Source organism: Nicotiana tabacum, chromosome 18, assembly GCF_000715075.1.
Source record: "Nicotiana tabacum cultivar K326 chromosome 18, ASM71507v2, whole genome shotgun sequence".
NCBI lineage: Eukaryota > Viridiplantae > Streptophyta > Magnoliopsida > Solanales > Solanaceae > Nicotiana > Nicotiana tabacum.
The window spans coordinates 72,543,059-72,561,311 of NC_134097.1; the positions used below are offsets into that span (position 1 = coordinate 72,543,059).

The 18,253-nt window shown below is 37.4% G+C and overlaps 1 long non-coding RNA gene across 1 annotated transcript; it reads left to right on the forward strand.

Moving 5' to 3' along the window:
• Positions 1-6,507: 6,507 nt before the first annotated feature.
• LOC107762774 (uncharacterized) lies at positions 6,508-10,944 on the forward strand. Its single transcript, XR_001642888.2, has 2 exons — positions 6,508-7,134; positions 10,614-10,944. It is a non-coding gene; the product is annotated as an uncharacterized LOC107762774 (long non-coding RNA).
• Positions 10,945-18,253: the final 7,309 nt, after the last annotated feature.

Sequence of the window (18,253 nt, forward strand, 5' to 3'; positions counted from 1 at the left end):
GTATATAAACTGTTACGAAACCCTTCTCTTCTCATCTTCGGGGATGTGCACGCTAGCGTGACTCCTCCTTCTGTTAGTGTCATACCTTGAAATAAGAAAGAGGCTCGGACAAGTTACAAAGCCGGATGGCCTTTTGGTTCCCAGTACGTTTCCCCCTCCTTGGCTCGAGTTGTCCGCTCGGGTACACAAGTCTAGAACAATATGCCTAGGTTTTTAGCTTAGTATAACTCAGCCTCATGTCGAATCCCTAGTTGGAACGTTTGTTTGTATCATGTGCATTTGACTTTGGGGACTCAACACATGGGTTGGGTCCGTCTAGGACAGGTGCACCCAAATTAAAAGACCATCCTGATACATCTTACGTGCTACTTGCATATCTGTCTATTTCGGCTTGCATGCTGACTGGCTTCTAGAATAGGAAAGAAAATGAAAAAAAAGAAAATCGAAAAAAAAAATGAAAAGAAAAGAAAGTGAGAGGTAGGTATTTGAATTACCCTGAAATTCTGTTGAAATTTTAAAAAAAAAAGAAAAAGAAAAGTCATTTCAAAATAAGTCATATTTTCTTTTGTTCCGTCAAAACTGGGCGAACTACGCGGGTCTGATTCTCACCAGATGTGAGATACGTAGGCAAACCTCATCGGTTTCGGCCCATAATTTTCAAAAAATCCAAAAATATTTTCCTTTACTTCCTCTCTAGAAAAGGTTTTTTTTTGAGACCTCAATTTTCAAAAAATCCAAAATATTTTTCGTTATTTGCTTCTTTAGAAAGCCTTTCTTTTAGACCCTAATTGTTTTTTAAAAAAAATGTACAAAAATATTTTCTTTTAATTTCTTCCAAAATTCAAAAATATTTTCATTCTTCTTTCAAAATTGAAAAGAAAATTCAAAATTCAAAAATATTTTCTTTTTTTAGAAGCATTTCTTTCATAAATTCAAAATAAAATTCCAAAAATATTTTCTTTCTTCTTTGGAAGTTTTCTTTCGAAATTCCAAAAAACAAATCATAAAAAAAATCTTTCTTCTTTAGAAGTCCTTCTTTGCAAAAATGCTGAAGAAAAATCAAAATCCAAAAATATTCTCTTTCTTCTTTATAAGTCTTTCTTTCGAATAAATAAAATAAAAATTCAAAAAAAGTTAGTTTATTTACTTTATTCATGATCTTCCCGAAATACGCAAGATCTGATACGTAGGCAACCCACATCAGGTTCGATCGAATAGTTAGAAAACAGAGAAAAGAAAGAAAAAAGAAAAAAAAAAGAAAAGGAAAAAAAGAGTGTTTATTCTAACATGCTTGTTGTTTTTGAATAAAAGGTAGTCAAGGGTGGTCGGTTTGTTGGTTTGCAATGGCAAAAATAATCCAAGATCTCTCGAAAATAAATGCATCTTCTCAACCAATGGAACAAGCACCGTTGTTGTTGATCCAAGGTCACAAAAAGGCAAGCAGGCAAGTTGGCTATGAAAAATCAAAAAAATGGAGGCAAATGTGGGGTTGAATTTACTAGTTCTGAACAATAGGACATGGGCTGCTTGGGATGATTGTCAAAATTTGAGTGCTGAATCCAATGCAATTAAAATGGTCAAATGTTGTGGTAATGTTGATGTGCGAATGTGTGGCTAAGATGTCGCTTAGTAACTCGAAAGTCACTCCGCTTTTAGCTATGGTAGCTTATTTTGTCATTTTTTCTTCCTCTTTTGTGTTATCAGACCCTGCTATCCTTTATTCAATAAAAAAAATATGTCAGTCATTTTGTGTCCATTTTGTGCATCGTTCTTTTCACGCTAGTTTTAATGACACGACATGCATGCGGAATTTTTGGCCAGATCTTAGAAAATTGACTTAGTCTTTAATTGGATAAGTGAGAAAGAGACACTTTTGGAAGATGAATAAAGACATGAAACATTTAAAATATAAGCATGAGCCAAGTTTACATGGAACCAAAGCAGTCATGCTCATGGAAGTTAAGGATCTCTACCTTTTGAATCATTTGAGAAGATCGGGCTTAAGGATAATAGGATGGGCTGAAGTCTGTTGAGCACTAAGAGATAGAAAGTGTTTTCAATAGAAGGTGTATTCAAGACAACTTGAAATGGATCAGTTAGTGGCAAAATGCATCTTCTACAGCAAGACAAAATCTAACAAAAGTCACCCAAATTGACAAGGATCATTCACAACGAGGAAAGTATTGCTCATACAACTTTACACTGAAAAAGACCCAAGAAGTCAGACATGTTCATCAATGATGTGATCGCGAAAAAAATACTATAATTGGCTTTCTCGAGCCTGGGAAGCCCTTTTTCTGCTATCCAAACACTTTATACCATTTGTTACCCCTTTTGAACCTGTGTTATTTTCTTTGACCACCCTCTTTTGGAATCAAGTTTAGGGTCAAGAGTAAAAAAAAAAGAAAAATAAAAGAAAAGTCTATGCCCCAAGAGTACAAACGGGGGCAGCTTTTAGAAAGTTCAAGTGAAAAAAAAAGAAGAAAAGAATTGTCAAAGGTCCATGCCCTAAAAAAATAGAAGTTGGGGCAACTTGTTTTTTTTAAAAAAAAAGAGAAAGAAAAGAAAGAAAATAAAAAGAGAAAAATATATAGAAAGAAAGATGAAAAAATGGTTATGTCAGATGTTTGAACTACGTTCGACCTGATTCCTTAAAAAAGGATACGTAGGCAGCCTCACGGTTCGGTCCAACCAAATAAGAATTCAAAGAAAAAAGAAAAAGAAAAATTCAAAAGAAAATCCCCAATAGCTAAAACTGGGGCAAATATTTTATTTCATTTTTTAAAAGAGTCGATTCCAAAAGTTGTAAGTATACAATCATGTCATCTTTAGTCTATGTTGAGCTTCATGCCGGCCTTTCGTCCAACCCTATCCAAGAACCTTCCAAATAAAGACCTCCCGATATGCCTTCAAAAATGTCAAGAGGAGCATGCAATGAGCAACGGTTGTCACGCGACATAGAACACTGTCAAGATGCTCGCACAAGAAAAGTAAAAAAAAAAAGAAAATGAAAAAAAAAATGAATGAGAGAGTCTTACTAGTGAAAACCTTTACGGGCACTGTAAGGCAATGGTAAGAAGAGATAAATAAATGAGAGAGACTTGTTGGTGAAAATCCCCCGGGGCACCACTAGTTGAAAGCGAGTTAAGATGCTGATGCAAAGAATTGACATAAACAAGCCCGACTCAAAGGTCATAAGAATGTTAAAAGGGAAGATTGGATTATTTTAATAGATCAGGACGTTGAGTCCAGAATGCATGTCATGATCATTAAGGTTAGTTATTGAAAAAAAGAAAAAAAAGAAAAAAAACTCTTCATTCTGTCCTTCCGACAGGAGCATTTCTTGTTGATACTTGTTTCTTTGCATCATTGCGTCCTTCACTCTGAGTCGGTCCTTGTCAAAACAAGCAAGAAAAGATTTCAAAATCTACTACCAGCTTTTCAGTTGCACAAAGTAAATTTGGCCAGCACACTCAGTTGTTACTTTCAACATGACTTCAGGATTCATGCAAAGGCTTCCCCAAAAGACTCTTGTCAGCTTACTTGGCGCAAGCAAAGATAACTGGTGATTCTCTCTGACAGACAAATTTCTCAAAAGGAGGAAGTCATTCAAGATATCGGAAAAGGTCACATAAGCAAAGATCTCCAATTGGGATAAGGCTTTGAGCTGCAAATACAAATGGTACTAGTGTGAAACAATCAGAGTTGGTCCAGAACAAAAGTCTTCTGAGACTGACTCAAGCTGATTGAGCAGAAGCCAAGCTGCCCAAGACTCATGGCCACAAACCGACCACCATTTTCAAAACTGACCAATTTTTCTTTGTGTGAAACAGGAACAAAGAAGTGCAAGGAAAGTGGTTCAAAAAAAAGAAAGAAAAAAAAGAAAAAAAAAGAAAAAAACAAAAAAACGAGAAGAAAAAGAAAAGAAGAGAAGAGACTACAAAGGGAAGTTTCTCAAATCTTTGCCTTTATTTGTCTTGCTATTGTGCATAAAATCATGCCATTGATCTTTACATTTTTCCTCCTAGGATAAAAAGTCCTAGTCTGATGAATTTTCTCCTAGGATAAATGTCTTAGTCTGATGAATCTTTCTCCTAAAATACCAAAAAAAGTGACCTAGTCTGATCGACTTTCTCCTAGGATCAAAATCTTAGTTGATGAATCTTTCTCCTAAGATAGAAATCCTAGCCTGATAAATTTTCTCCTAGGATAAATGTCTTAGTCTGATGAATCTTTCTCCTAAGATACCAAAAAAAAGAAAAAAAGTGACCTAGTCTGATGGACTTTCTCCTAAGATCAAAATCTTAGTCTGATGAATTTTTCTCTTAAGATAGAAGACCTAGTCTGATGAACTTTCTCCTAGGATCAAAATCTTAGTCTAATGAATTTTTCTCCTAAGATAGAAGACCTAGTCTGATGAACTTTCTCCTAGGATCAAAATCTTAGTCTGATAAATCTTTCTCCTAAGATACAAGACCTAGTCTGATAAACTTTCTCCTAGGATCAAAATCTTAGTCTGATAAATCTTTCTCCTAAGATAAGAAAAGAGACCTAGTCTGGTGAATTTTCTCCTAGGATAGAAATCTTAGTCGGATGAATCTTTCTTCTAAGATATCAAAAAAAAAAGAGAAAAAGGACCTAGTCTGATGAATTTTCTCCTAGGATAAACATCTTAGTCTGATGAATCTTTCTGCTAAGATAGAAATCTTAGTCTGATGAACCTTTCTCCTAATATACCAAAAAAGAAGTAGAAAAGAGACCTAGTCTGATGAACTTTCTCCTAGGATCAAAATCTTAGTCTGATGAATCTTTCTCCTAAGATAGAAAACCTAGTCCGATGAATTTTCTCCTAGGATAATAATTTTAAAAAAAGGAAGTCTGAATTTAAAAAAAGGGGGTCATTTTTTTAGTTTTCTTAAGATTATCAATGTTTAGTTTTCCTGAAATCAGGGGGGCCGCCTGGAGAATAGGGTCAGTTTTTACTTTAGTCAAGCTTAGTTTATAGTTTTCTGCAAGCTCAATCACGTTTAGGAGACGCACATCCTAGTCGAGTCATTAATTTTACTCTCATCATTGAATCCTTCATCAGCATCGTAGGTGATTTATATTTTTGTTAACACTCACAGATGTTCCCAATATCAAACTGGGGTAAGAAAATTTCTTTTGTTTTGTCTGTTTTGTTGTAATCACGCGCCCACCTGGAGAACAAGGGAAGACAACTCAAGTTTCTAGTAAAAAGCAATGTCGAAAGAAGACAACTCAAGTTTTAAGGGAAAGCAGTTTCGAAGGAAGACCGTTCAAGTTTTAAGGGAAAATTGTTCAAGGTGCAAGGAAAAACAGTGTCAAGTAATAAGAGAAGACGGTTCAAGTTCAACAATCAGGCGCCCACCTGAAAAAAAGGGAATTCAATTCAGAATGCAATTCAGGTCAGCAACAAAAGAAGCTCGCATCAAGAATGCGAGTTAGCAGTCCTAGATGATCAACATAAGTTAGTCACAATCCATAATAAAAAGAAAAAAAACAAATGAAAGACAAGAAGTGAATCCAAATGCAGAAGTTAATGAAAGATGTGAGCTGCTCAATACAGGGATGAGGTCACAAGCTCTGCATGTCTCATCTTGGTTTGAAAAGCTGAAGAAGATTGAAACAACACCTGCAGCTACCAAGCATCAAGATTCAGATCAGGTTCCACATGAAGAACCAACCAAGACTCAAGATAAAGCTTCAGAAGACTCATAGATAGGAATCTTATAACTCGTTCCTGATAGGCTTAGTTATTCTTTTTTATTTTTGATTTTGATGTAATAACGGGACCACGGACCGGAACCTCAGCGGAACGGCACCTCGACCGACTCTCCACCTCGGTACTCCATCACCTCATTCACTTCTGAACTACATATGACCTGATTCCTTTATATCCAAGGATATGTAGGCAGCTCAGATACCAGGCTCGATCACATTCTCCTTTCTCTTTGTTTTTGGTCTCCTTAAATAAGGGTCGGGTCAAAAAACCTGTCTAGTTTGTCTGAAAACTCTTCGCGTTTCCAGTCAAAGAGGGGCAGCTGTAGACATGTAATTTTTGACCCTCCCCAAGATTTTACATTTTAGCATGTAAATATTTAATTGAGGCTTAATATAGCTATTTTAATTAATTTGACTCTTTTACTTTATTTTATTACAAGAAAATAAAAATTACAAAATAATAGTTTCATTAATATTTTTGTAGTCATTTTTAATCTTGAAAAATACCAAAAAAAATAGTTTATTTTAACAGTCAATCTTATTTTAACAACTATTTTACTTAAGTAGGACTAATTAATAAATGAGGTCATATTTTAGTCTCGTTCGCGGAGAAAGAATAAAACTTGGGCTCGAGCAACTCATTTTTAGGCCTAATTTTGGACCTAGCCCATAATTTCCAAGCCCATAATTCCTATGCCCATACCCCTAACCTAATCCCTACCCCTATATAATAGTACCTAATGCCTAAATAGTGAGGGACACCTTAAAAATCCATTGAATCCACCATTTGTAAAAACGAGCACCCCCATCAGATTTTCATTTCTTCTCCTTCACATTCCAAAAACTGTAGGCTTCATCTTCTTTACAAAACCAGCCACAGATATCTTTTAATCAGTCACACTTCCATCTCAACAAAAAAAACAACACCCATCAGCTAGACATCACCCTCACAACTAACGAGCTGAAAAGCAGCCTATTTCCCGGCGAAATTTCAGCTGTAAAACCATCTCTCAAACAGCCCCGAACCAGCTCAAAAATGACCCCAACCAGCCCAAAACGAAGCCATGTAGTAGCTGCGATTTTCATTCGAGGTTCTCCGATCAAGCTTCGGTTCCGGCTCCTATTCATACCATTATTGCTATAATTCCTTGAGGTTGCTGGGTTCGGCGAATTTGTCGCTGGATTCGTCCTTCGAGGTATCGTTTGAGGTTAAGTTCATGGATCTTAATCCCGTTTTGCTGCTGTCTCGCTATCTCTTTGTTAGATACTTCAATTCCGGCACCAAATTTCTCTGTATTTGACTCCAAATGAGATTAATCAAAGTTGCGGTTTCATTTTTGCTCGTGTAACTATGGAACGTTTTTCTTGAGAAATTGAAACTTCAACTTTCAGGTGCAATTCTTTCCTTTCCCTTTTATTTCTTTTTAGGTGCAGATTAAAGTTTGGTAGGAGCCAAGGTCTTATTGGTTTGATGAATGTTCGAGAGTTGGTTTGAATGAGTTAATTGAAATAGATTTGAATAATTCATTTTCTATGCTTTGGATGTTCTAGTTTCCATTATATGTTGGAGTATCCCTTAAATTTCGATTTCTTGGTTAATTATATGTTGATTAAGACTTGGCTGATTTGTGATTGTTAAGTGAGTCGTGATGCAGTGATGTATTCTGTTGGTTGTTGTTGTGAGTTTTTGGCTCGTTTTGCGGCTTAAGCATGAGATGAGTGCTGGAATTCTGATGTTCTGTCATGTTTTTAGTTTATCTTAATCCATCTAAATTTCTGAAATCGGCTGCAATTCTTTGTTCAAACTCAACTTGATTTGACTGTTGTGCATGTAAAGTAGTGACGACGCCTCAATGCTAAGTGCTGCAGAATCAGTGATATGTTTCTTTGGTGATTTACATTGGTCTTTTGTTTGTCCCTGTTAAAACTAAATGAAAATGACTACTTCAAATCATGATCAGTGTGATTCAATAACTTAGGTGTGGTCTGCTCAATTTGTGTCTTTGAAGCATGCTGAAATCCTTTGATGAACACCATATTGTTGCCTTCTGTTTGGTTGTTCATATCGACGTTGCCTTCGGTGTTATCTTCAAATTAATCTCTAAGCCCTAACAAACGCACCTGATGCATATGAGCATCCTCGTTGGTCTAACAGAGTTTAAACACTAAGTGAATACTGAAATAGTTCTTTGACATTCCCTATTTGTCATCGTCTTTGTTTTGGTGTTATTCAGACATTCCGAGACTTTTTTGGGTTCATATGAGAATATGCACGTCTTTAAGATTCTATGGAATCGGATCCATGTTTTCCATTATTCCAATTCTTCATGCTACATTTCCATGTGTTGTAGCTAATGAATATGTCCATTTTGCTCCCCGGAATGTTCACGAATGTGCATCTGCAAGACATGTTTGCATTCTCATTCCGTAGCAAGTTTGTCTTTTACAGAAATTGGAAACTTGTGTCATTTGGATGCAAATTATGTGAGTCATTGAGTTAGAGTTGGAATTAGCTCTTTAAGTGTCTTTATTTCCAAAGTCGGGTGTGCATTTATGTGACCCAAATCAAATCTCAACAACGTTAGATAAAATGTGTCGTGAATCGCGAGTGCATTTATGTGACGTGGTTCAAGGCGTGTTTTAACTAACGTTGAAATCTTCCTAAAAAAATAATTAAATAAAAGCTGTTATAAAGTTAAAATTGCACCATAGGTTAAAACATGTACTAAAATCAAGTAAATTGGCCAATTATAACAGTTGAGCGACCGTGCTAGAACCATGGAACTCGGGAATGCCTAATACCTTCTCCCGGGTTAACAGAATTCCTTACCCGGATTTCTGTGTTCGCGGACTGCAATACAGAGTAAATCTTTTCCTCGATTCAGGATTTGAACCGGTGACTTGGGACACCATAAAATTATCCCAAGTGGCGACTCTGAATTTTTTCATAAAATAATCCCGTTTCGATTGTCACTTAAATTGGAAAAACTCCCTTATATACCCCTCCGCGGGGTAGTGAAAAGGAGGTATGACAGCTGGAAGAGAAGAGAAGAGTCAGGTGCACATACAAAGTTAGAGTCGTAAAGGTTGCATGATAGAAGGTAGCAACAGTTACGAGATTAGAAGGATTCCAACTAAAAGTTGTGGTGAGAGGAAGAGGCTTAAAGGGGGGAATACCCTGGCCTTTGGGATTCATTCACAGAACAGCCGCCTAGATGGCAAGATGAGTACTAAAGTATTCGCAAGACCGATGGGTTATGAGAATGATAAGTACATCAGTCAATATTCGAGGACGAATGTTCCAAAGGGGGGATGTTACACCGCATGTTTTCGTACGTGAAAGTATGCCACAAGTAAATTGATATAGGATCGCAAATGAGATGTTACGTCCCGCATTTTTGTACGTTGAAGTTTAATCATAAGTTAATTGACGTAAGTTCGGGAATGAAATTTATTTTGGGATTATAAGTGTCACGTTATTTAAGCAAATAATAAGTAAATTCGTGAAGGTGAGAGGGTAAGAAAATCGAAAAAAATGAGTTTCGTCAAAGTTTGGCATCTTGGGATAAAGTACGGCCCGAGCTAAAATACCCGATATTTATGAACTAGTACCATACAAGATACCACATGTCCATGATAGTAAGGTGTATAAAGTGTATTAAAAGTGATTATCATTTTTTGTAATTTGAGATAATTCTTAATTTTATGGGTAATTAGTTAATTATTGGTTAATGGGAGATTATCTATTTAATTAAAAAATGTTTGGATAAGACCAACCCTCCCCATGTGGCAGCACCCCCCAATCCCCATGTATTACTCTTAAGTTAAATATATATGTGACAAGATTTGAGGATTTGACAAAATCTTCTAACATCAATTATACACCATTTTAGGAAATGGAAAATTATGTCATAAAGACATAAATCATATCTCCACTTTTATTAAATCAGATTTCAAGAATTCAAAATATAATATCTTGTATCAAGACCAAATCTAGTAACCAAGAAAGAAGAGATGGAAATATGAAATTGCTTCAGAAAATTCATAAAAGATCCGATTATGCGAAAGATGCAATTCTAAGGAAGCACGGTATAATCTTTATCAAGAATATTATACGGATTTTTCTCTACTTCGATCTGCCATTACGTATTGTCCTAATTGACGTGTGTTAGAGGGATTTTTAAGAGAATTGACTTAAGTATGTTAAGGTTATCTCTTCCTTCTTTTGGCATGATCCATATGATACAAACGAAACACGCAAATTCACAATTTCCATAAATGACTCTATTCATCGAAATACTAGAGATGTTTATATTCTTGATTTTCCATGTGTCATACTATTCTATCATCTGTTCATGGGTCTCAAAAATACTTAAGTTGATAAAGTTTATTTCATGATATTAATTGGAGGTATAATGGTCTTATGGCACTCAAAAAGATTTTATTGACGTACTTCTCATGCATTGCATTCATGTACAATGACCCTTGACCAGATGGCTTTATATACTCGTATATATGTATATATATGATCTATGGGAAAAGGTTACGGCATTATATACGCACCACCACCTGATCAGCTAGCATACATTGATGATATTGTCCACAGTGGTCGAGATGATATGATGGGATGCCCTCAGAGACTTGATGATATTATAGACACATATGCCTATGCATGGTATGACTTTTATACACATATGCAGGACATTTTAAATATTAAAAGATTTATAAAGTTGTTCAGACTTACATGTCAAGCCTTTTACTCCATGTTTCTCTCATGTCTATTATTTATTGATTTTCATTCTTTACATACATGGTATATTATTTGTAATGACGTTCCTTTTGCCTGGGGACGCTGTATTTCATGCCCACAGGTCCCGATAGACAGGTCGAGAGCCCTCCAAGTAGACTTTCAGCTCAACAGAAGATGTTGGTGCGCTATATTTGCTTCGGAGTTGCTTGTTTGGTTAGTATGGTTTAGATGTGTTTTGTTTGGTATGGCGTGACTCTATCCCTGCCTTTAAAAAATTATGTATTCTTAGAGGCTTATAGATAGATTTCATGTACGTAAATTATGGCATGACTCTATCCCTGCCTTTATAAAATTATGTATTCTTAGAGGCTTATAGATAGATTTCATGTACGTAAAATATTGTATGGCCTTGTCATCCTATTTTCAGTGTACGAGTGGTTATTTTGGTCTTACAGGCACGCATGTCTTATGCATAAGTTGGTATCATATGTTGTATTCTACCTATCTCACGGTAGCCTTTCGACTCATTTATCTATTATAGTATGACATGAAAAGATACATTATGTTGGTACTCAGTTGAGTAAGGTACCGAATGCCCGTCGCGGCCCATCAGTTTAGGTCGTGACGTTACATTACGATGATGATGTTACACCCTGTAGTATTATACGTGAAATTGTCATAAGATAATTCACCTCAGTTAAAGGGCAAGATTATTTGGAGATTATATGCATTATGTTATTTCAAACAAGTGATGAGTACATTCGTGAAAGTGAGAGGGTAAGCAAATCAAAGAAAATAAATTTTCGTCAAAGCTTGGAAATTTAGGATAAAATACGGTCCGAGCTATAATACCCGGTATTTATGGACTTGTGCCATAGAAGGTACTACATGACCATGATAGTAAGATATACAAGGTATGTTAAAAATGAGTAGTATTTTAAGTAATTTAAGATAATTCTTAATTATGTGGGCGATTGGTTAATTATTGGATAATGGAATATTACTCAATTAATTAAGTATTTATATTAGATAGAGATTAGGGGCATGAGGTCGCAGCCCCCCTGCAAATTGAAATGACTCATGATACAAAATGAAAGGTGGCATCTAAAGTGTCATACTAATGACACTTACGTAAAAGACTACCAAAGACAATAAAAGTTTGGATTGTGGTCTTCATTGGCCTTAAATTAATCAAGGTAAGCATATAAGCTTTCTTCACAAATCCAAACATTTACAAGAACATAAGTTAATCTCACTCCAATAAGAACGGACATTGATCTTGAAATAAAACAATTCCAACGAGATTTCTTAGCACCGTAGAAACATGAGATTTTGTGGTTCTAAAGGAGTATGGTAAAACCTTTTCCAAGAATATCATATGGATTTTTTCCTACTCTAGGTATGTTAAGGCTATTCCTTATTTCTTTTGGCATGATCTATACAACACAAACAAACCCAGCAAATGTACAATTTCCATACATGGCTCTATTCATAGAAATACTAGAGATGCTTATGTTCTTGATTCCCCTTGTGTCATATTATTATATCATCTGTTCATAGGTCTCAAAAATAACCATGTCCGAATGACCTGAAATTTTGCACACACATCCCAATGACACAACAGAACTACTTCAATGTCACGACCCTAAACCCGGACTCGGTCGTGATGGTGCCTCTCGTGAAGACAAAGCCAGCCAATTATTCCCAATTCGAATTTTTTTAACAGTTAAATCATAAGTAATAAGTCTAAAGCACAATAAATAAAATCTCAAAGTAGCAGATAATAACATAATTTGCAGAATACAATGCAACACAACCCGATACTGGGGTGTCACTAGTCATGAGCATCTACAAGTTCTAATACAAGTCTAAGAAGTCTATAAACTATTAAAAACTGTTTGATAAAGATATAGAAATGATAAGGGGGAGAAACACGGGATTGCGGACACCAAGCAACTACCTCGCGGACTCCAAAATCTGTCGGGAGCTCTCAACTCGCACTGGCAGGATCTGCAACACCTGAATCTGCACACGGGGTGCAGGGAGTAAAGTGAGTACTCCAACTCAGTGAGTAATAATCATAAATAAAGACTGAAAGCAGGAAATCACGTAAGCCACATTGCATGATATATTGGAGCAGTAAAACCATTAAATATGGTGAATCAGTAAAGGTACGAATAATCATATAAGTCCAATTTAAACATTAGGAAATACCTTTTCAACAATTAAATAGATAAATGACAGACAAATAAGACAGATAAGCACATAATGGTTTTTTCCCCTCGGACACAACGTCAACAATACCAGCCACTTGGGCTATCTCTCACATCACAATGGGTACTCGCGCTCACTAGGGGTGTACAGACTCCTGGAGGGGCCCCTTACGGCCCAAGCACAATATCAAGCCATCTCGTGGCATCATCACTAGGCTCTCGGCCTCATATCAACAAGCCACCTCATGACATACAAATATCAGGCCCTCGGTCTCGTAATCATAATCAGTGTATCACCACTACGGCGTGCAGCCCGACCCAAAAGTATCCTCATAACACAAGCACTCGGCCTTACTCAGTCAAAATTCTCCTAAGACACTCGGGCAACAGTAAAAATTGGTGCTCAGCCCAAAATATTATTTGAAATATCATTTAGTATGTTAAAATAGAGTAAACATGGCTGAGTTATGAAAATAGTAAATTATAGCATGACTGAATACAAGTATAAAGTCAAAAACATTGAGGAAATACCAATAACAATCCCCCAAGGTTTCAAATAGTTGGCACGAGGCCCAAAACATGATGTTCACAAATAGATTTCAGTCAAATACACGATAAAATAGTCATTTGGGACGGACTAAGTCACAATCCCCAATAGTGCACGACCCCACGCTCATCATGAAGCATGTGTGTCACCTCAATATAGCACAACGATGTAAAATCCGGGGTTTCATACCCTCAGAACATCATTACAATCATTACTAACCTCAATCCGGTCAAATCTCTAGCCTGCGACGCCTTTGCCCCTCGAATCGGCCTCCACTCATGTCGAATCTATCCAAAATCAGAATCACAGTGTTAAAATATGCTAAGGGAACGAAGCCCAAGCAAAAATATTCAATATATGAAACAAATCCCAAAATTACCAAAACCCGAACCCCGGGCCCACGTCTTGGAATTCGATAATTTTTACATCAATAGATTCCTTATCTCCCAACGAGTTCATACTTATCTACAGTTCTAAAATCTGACCTCAAATGGTCCTTCAAATCCTCAATCAAAGGTCTAAGTTTCCAAGCCCTAGCTTCCCCAACCTTTGATCTTTAAATTCCATAAATTACAAGCCTAATCCGTGAAATAATACTGTAGAAATGAGTTTTAGGTCCAAAATCCTTACCTCAATGAAGTTCCATTGAAATCCCTCTTTAAAATCGTCCAAAAAGCTCCAAAGCCAAATTAAAAATTTTGAAATAGCTCAAAAATCACGAAAGACACAATTTATACCTTCTGGCCCAGGCATTTTTGCATCTGCGACCAATTTACCGCTTCTGCGATACCACATTTGCGGTCAACCAACCGCTTCTACGGTTTTGACTTAAGTTCCCATACTTCTGCATCTGCGATGAAATATCCGCATCTGCGACATCACAAGTGCGGTCCTCCTAACCACTTCTGCGGTTTCTGCCTCCCTAGATCATCTCCGCTTCTGCGGCTCCCATCCTCGCACCTGTGGTCCCCAATCCGCATGTGCAGAAATACCAAAAGCAGAAAAATCTGCAACTTCACAAAATCTCAAACTCTCCGTTAACCATCCGAAATCACCCTGAGGCCCCCGAGACCTCAACCAAAAGCACAAACATATCCCATAACCTCATTCAAACTTATACCAATCTTCAAAACACCTCAAAGAACATCGAATCAACCAAAACTCATCGGATTTATGCCTAAGTTTCCAAAAATCTTCTGAATTCTGCATTTGATAAAAAACCTAACCAAACCATGTCCAAATGACCTGAAATTTTGCACACACATCCCAAATGACACCATAGAACTACTACAACTCTTGGAATTCCATTACGACCCCTATATCAAACTCTCACCTACCAACCGGAAATCGCCAAATTATCAACTTCGTCAATTCAAGCCTAAATCTACTCCGAACCTCCAAAACTCACTTCGATCATGCTCCTAAGTCTCGGATCACCTCCCAAAGCTAACCGAACCATCGAAACTCACATCCGAGCCATCTAACACATAAGTCAACACCGGTTGACTTTTCCAACTTAAGCTTCCTCAAAAGAGACTAAGTGTCTCAAACCTTACCAAATCATTTCCGAACTCGAGTCAACCAACCCGCTCATGTATAGAACCGATAGGAAAAGCAATAAGAAGCAGAAATGGGGGAAATGGAGCGGTAACTCATGAGATGACTGGCCAGGTCGTCACAAGATTTTATTAATATATTTTCATATGCATTTACATATGCATATTGACCCATGACCATATAGCGTTATATACGCGTATATATTTGTATATATATGTATATGGAATATGGCAAAAGGTTACGGCGTTATATACGCACCACCACCTGATCAGCTAGTATACATTGATGATGTTGCCCACAGTGGCCGAGATAATATGATGGGATGCCTTCAGAGGCTTGATGATGTTATGAACGCATATACCTATGCATGATATGACATTTATATGAATATGGATGACATTATAAAAATTAAATGATTCACAGAGCTATGCAAATATACATGTCGAGTGTTTTACTCCATGTTTCTCTCATGTCTATTATTTACTAATTTTCATTCCTTACATACTTGGTACATTATTTGTACTGACGTATGTTTACCTTGAAAATGGTATTTATAATTAGATTTGATTTTGTGATTCTTATAATACGTGATCTATTTTTTTGCTAGTTGTTAGGTGATAGATGCTAAGTGTGATATTAGAAAAAAAGGTAAGAACTCGAAAATAGTGTGCTTAAGCAAACCGAGCGGCTGAGAATCGGGGCCTCGAGCCTAATTATTCGGGGCCTCGAGGTCGGATTCGATGCCAAGCTAGGGGCAGGCGATGAAGGCCTAACATATTGAGAGCTTTGACGAAGGCTCTTTATGGTCAATAATGAGCAATAAATGAAGAACAATAAATAGAACACAACAAAAGTAAGCAATAAATGTAAGTAATGAAATCAAGAGAATATGTTTAAGTTAGAAAGCAGAGAGAATGTTCTTGTATTGAATGTTGTAAGTATCAAAGAGAGGTCTTACAAAATGACAAGGATCCCCTTTATATATCAGGGGAATCCAAATATAGTACAAGTGTATTTATTATAAAGATATATGGCTGGTATAGCCATTTAATGCCACGGTACGGGCTTGAACTAGCCTAATAGACTTGGTCAGCCTTAATTATGTACCTTGGGAATCTCTCACTCATTCATCATAGCCGTCGATTTACTCTGCCTCGAGATCGAGCATAAAGGGCCCTCGGGTTCATACCTCGAACTGAACTCGAGCCTTTCGAAAATGGGTTGTTGGATATCATAATAATCACAAAATTGGGCTCTCAGATTTAGCCGTATATAGATAGTCCCCACGTTTCTTGGAATGAAAAATGACAAGAAACACTTTTGACACCGATCTCCTCGAGCCTCTTGTGGTGACATCATGCTTGTGACGTATGTCTTTGTGATAACCGAGATGTCCCATCGGTACATCTTTCTAGAAGCATTCAATGTAGTGTTGGTTTATTTTCTCAAAGCAATAATATCGTTGCCGATTCGTCTCCCCAAAAAGCATTTATTGCGTCCGTCGATACATTTCCCAAAGGCTTTGATTGCACCATCGGTTACGCTGCCATCTTTCTGTAAATGGAAGCTTCCTTGAATCAACACTTCATTCAGTCATTTTACAACATCCTTTAACTCCTTTCTTCTTTTCATCCTCATCCAACTCTATTTCCCATGTTTGAAGCTCGTGACCGTAAAGTCACATGGCAGTGTTCTCGCCAGTTATGTTGTGGCTCTTTCTCAGAGCTTTCCCCTACTAAGTGGGATCGTACTGGTTTGTTGTTGTTGTTCTTGGACTGAAATAATGAGAGAGGAATCTCAAATTATCTTTGTATCAGAGGATATGTGGATCGTAGACTGTCGCTTACCTCTCTTAACTTCCAACTGGTGTGGCGCTTCACTCCTTTTGCTTTCCATGGAGTGAGGTGGTTCCATCTACTAAATTTTGCATCCTACACCGGTGCAATGTCTCAAGAAGTGGCTTCCCAATAGTAGTGTTGGCGAGACCTATACTCACCAAATTTTTCACCCAGCCACTTTTTCATCTTTTTCTGCTTCTTCATTTTTTCCTGCTTCTTCTTCATCCTTGAAGATGCCGTTTGGAAGATTGAGATGAAGCCCCTGAGGAAAAAGTTCTCGAAGATATTACTTCCGAGGATGTACCCCCAAGAGTAGTTTAGACTTTTAGCTGTTATTTTTTGCTTCTTTGTTTTTATGTAAGAACTCTCTGTGGGCTTTTGTAATCATGTGTAAAGACCCTTCATGGGATTTTTGTAATCATCGCTTATTAATACAAAGATGTTTCTTCAATTTGTCTCTAATTTATGCTGGATTTCCCTTTATTTGCATTTGCGGATAATCTGAGCACATGACTCTATCGATCGGTCCGAATACCGAGCACGGGTGTAGGTATTCCCTCTATTCCTGATTGGCTAATATGATATTCCATGGAACCCTTTCTCGTTCCTCGGACTGAGCCCAAATTGAATTGATACAAACTTAGGCCGCCGGGACCCCCGACTTCGAGTTGAGTGAGAATAGGGCTTCGAATTTTTGAACGAAACATAGCCTTTCATGCCCTGTTGATAGTCCTCGAGGGAGAATTTGCTCAAACGCCTAAGAATAAAGATAGCTCTAGGACTTTCACAGATAGTCCCTAAGTGAAAATTAGCTCGAGCTCGGGCGACCTAAAAAACTTGATTTGAACTTAGAGTGAAGATAGCCCTAAGGCGTTATTTATAGACCCTAGATGAGGATACGCCTGGACTCGGACGGCCCCTGAACTAGAGTAATTGAGGGGGCATATAACTTGATCTGAAGGCGAAAACAGCTCTAAAGCTTTATTAGTAATTCTCGAGTGAGAACTGGCTGAGGCTCAGGTAACTCGAGGGCCAAAGAATCGGGTGGATGAACCGCACTTGCAATAGAAGAAACCCTCGAGATAGGGTACTACCTCAAGGTTAGGTTTATACGAATAGCTCCTTAGAGCTTATTTCATTTTGGCAGAAATCCTCAAGATAGGGCACCATCTCAAGGCTTAGAGTGATATTGATGGCTCCTTAGAGCTTATTTCCATTTTGACAGAGATCCTCGAGATAGGGCACCATCTCGAGGCTTAGAGTGATCTTGATGGCTCCTTACAGCCTATTTCCATTTTGACAGAGATCCTCGAGATAGGGCACCATATCGAGGCTTAGAGTGATATTTATGGCTCCTTAAAGCCTATTTGTATTTTGACAGAGATCCTCGAGATCGGGTACCATCTCGAGGCCAGGTTGATGCTAGGGTTTCTGATCCCTCGAAAATTGTGCGTCAGTGTCAATCATGCGACATGGTCATGAAATAATCAAGGTGATCCAGCCAGTATATCTCCCCGAAAGTGATAACAGCCAAGTCATAATTAATTGTCCTTGTAGGGTAGGTGGACAATCGTCGCTTGCTCTATATATGACTTTATTTCATTCT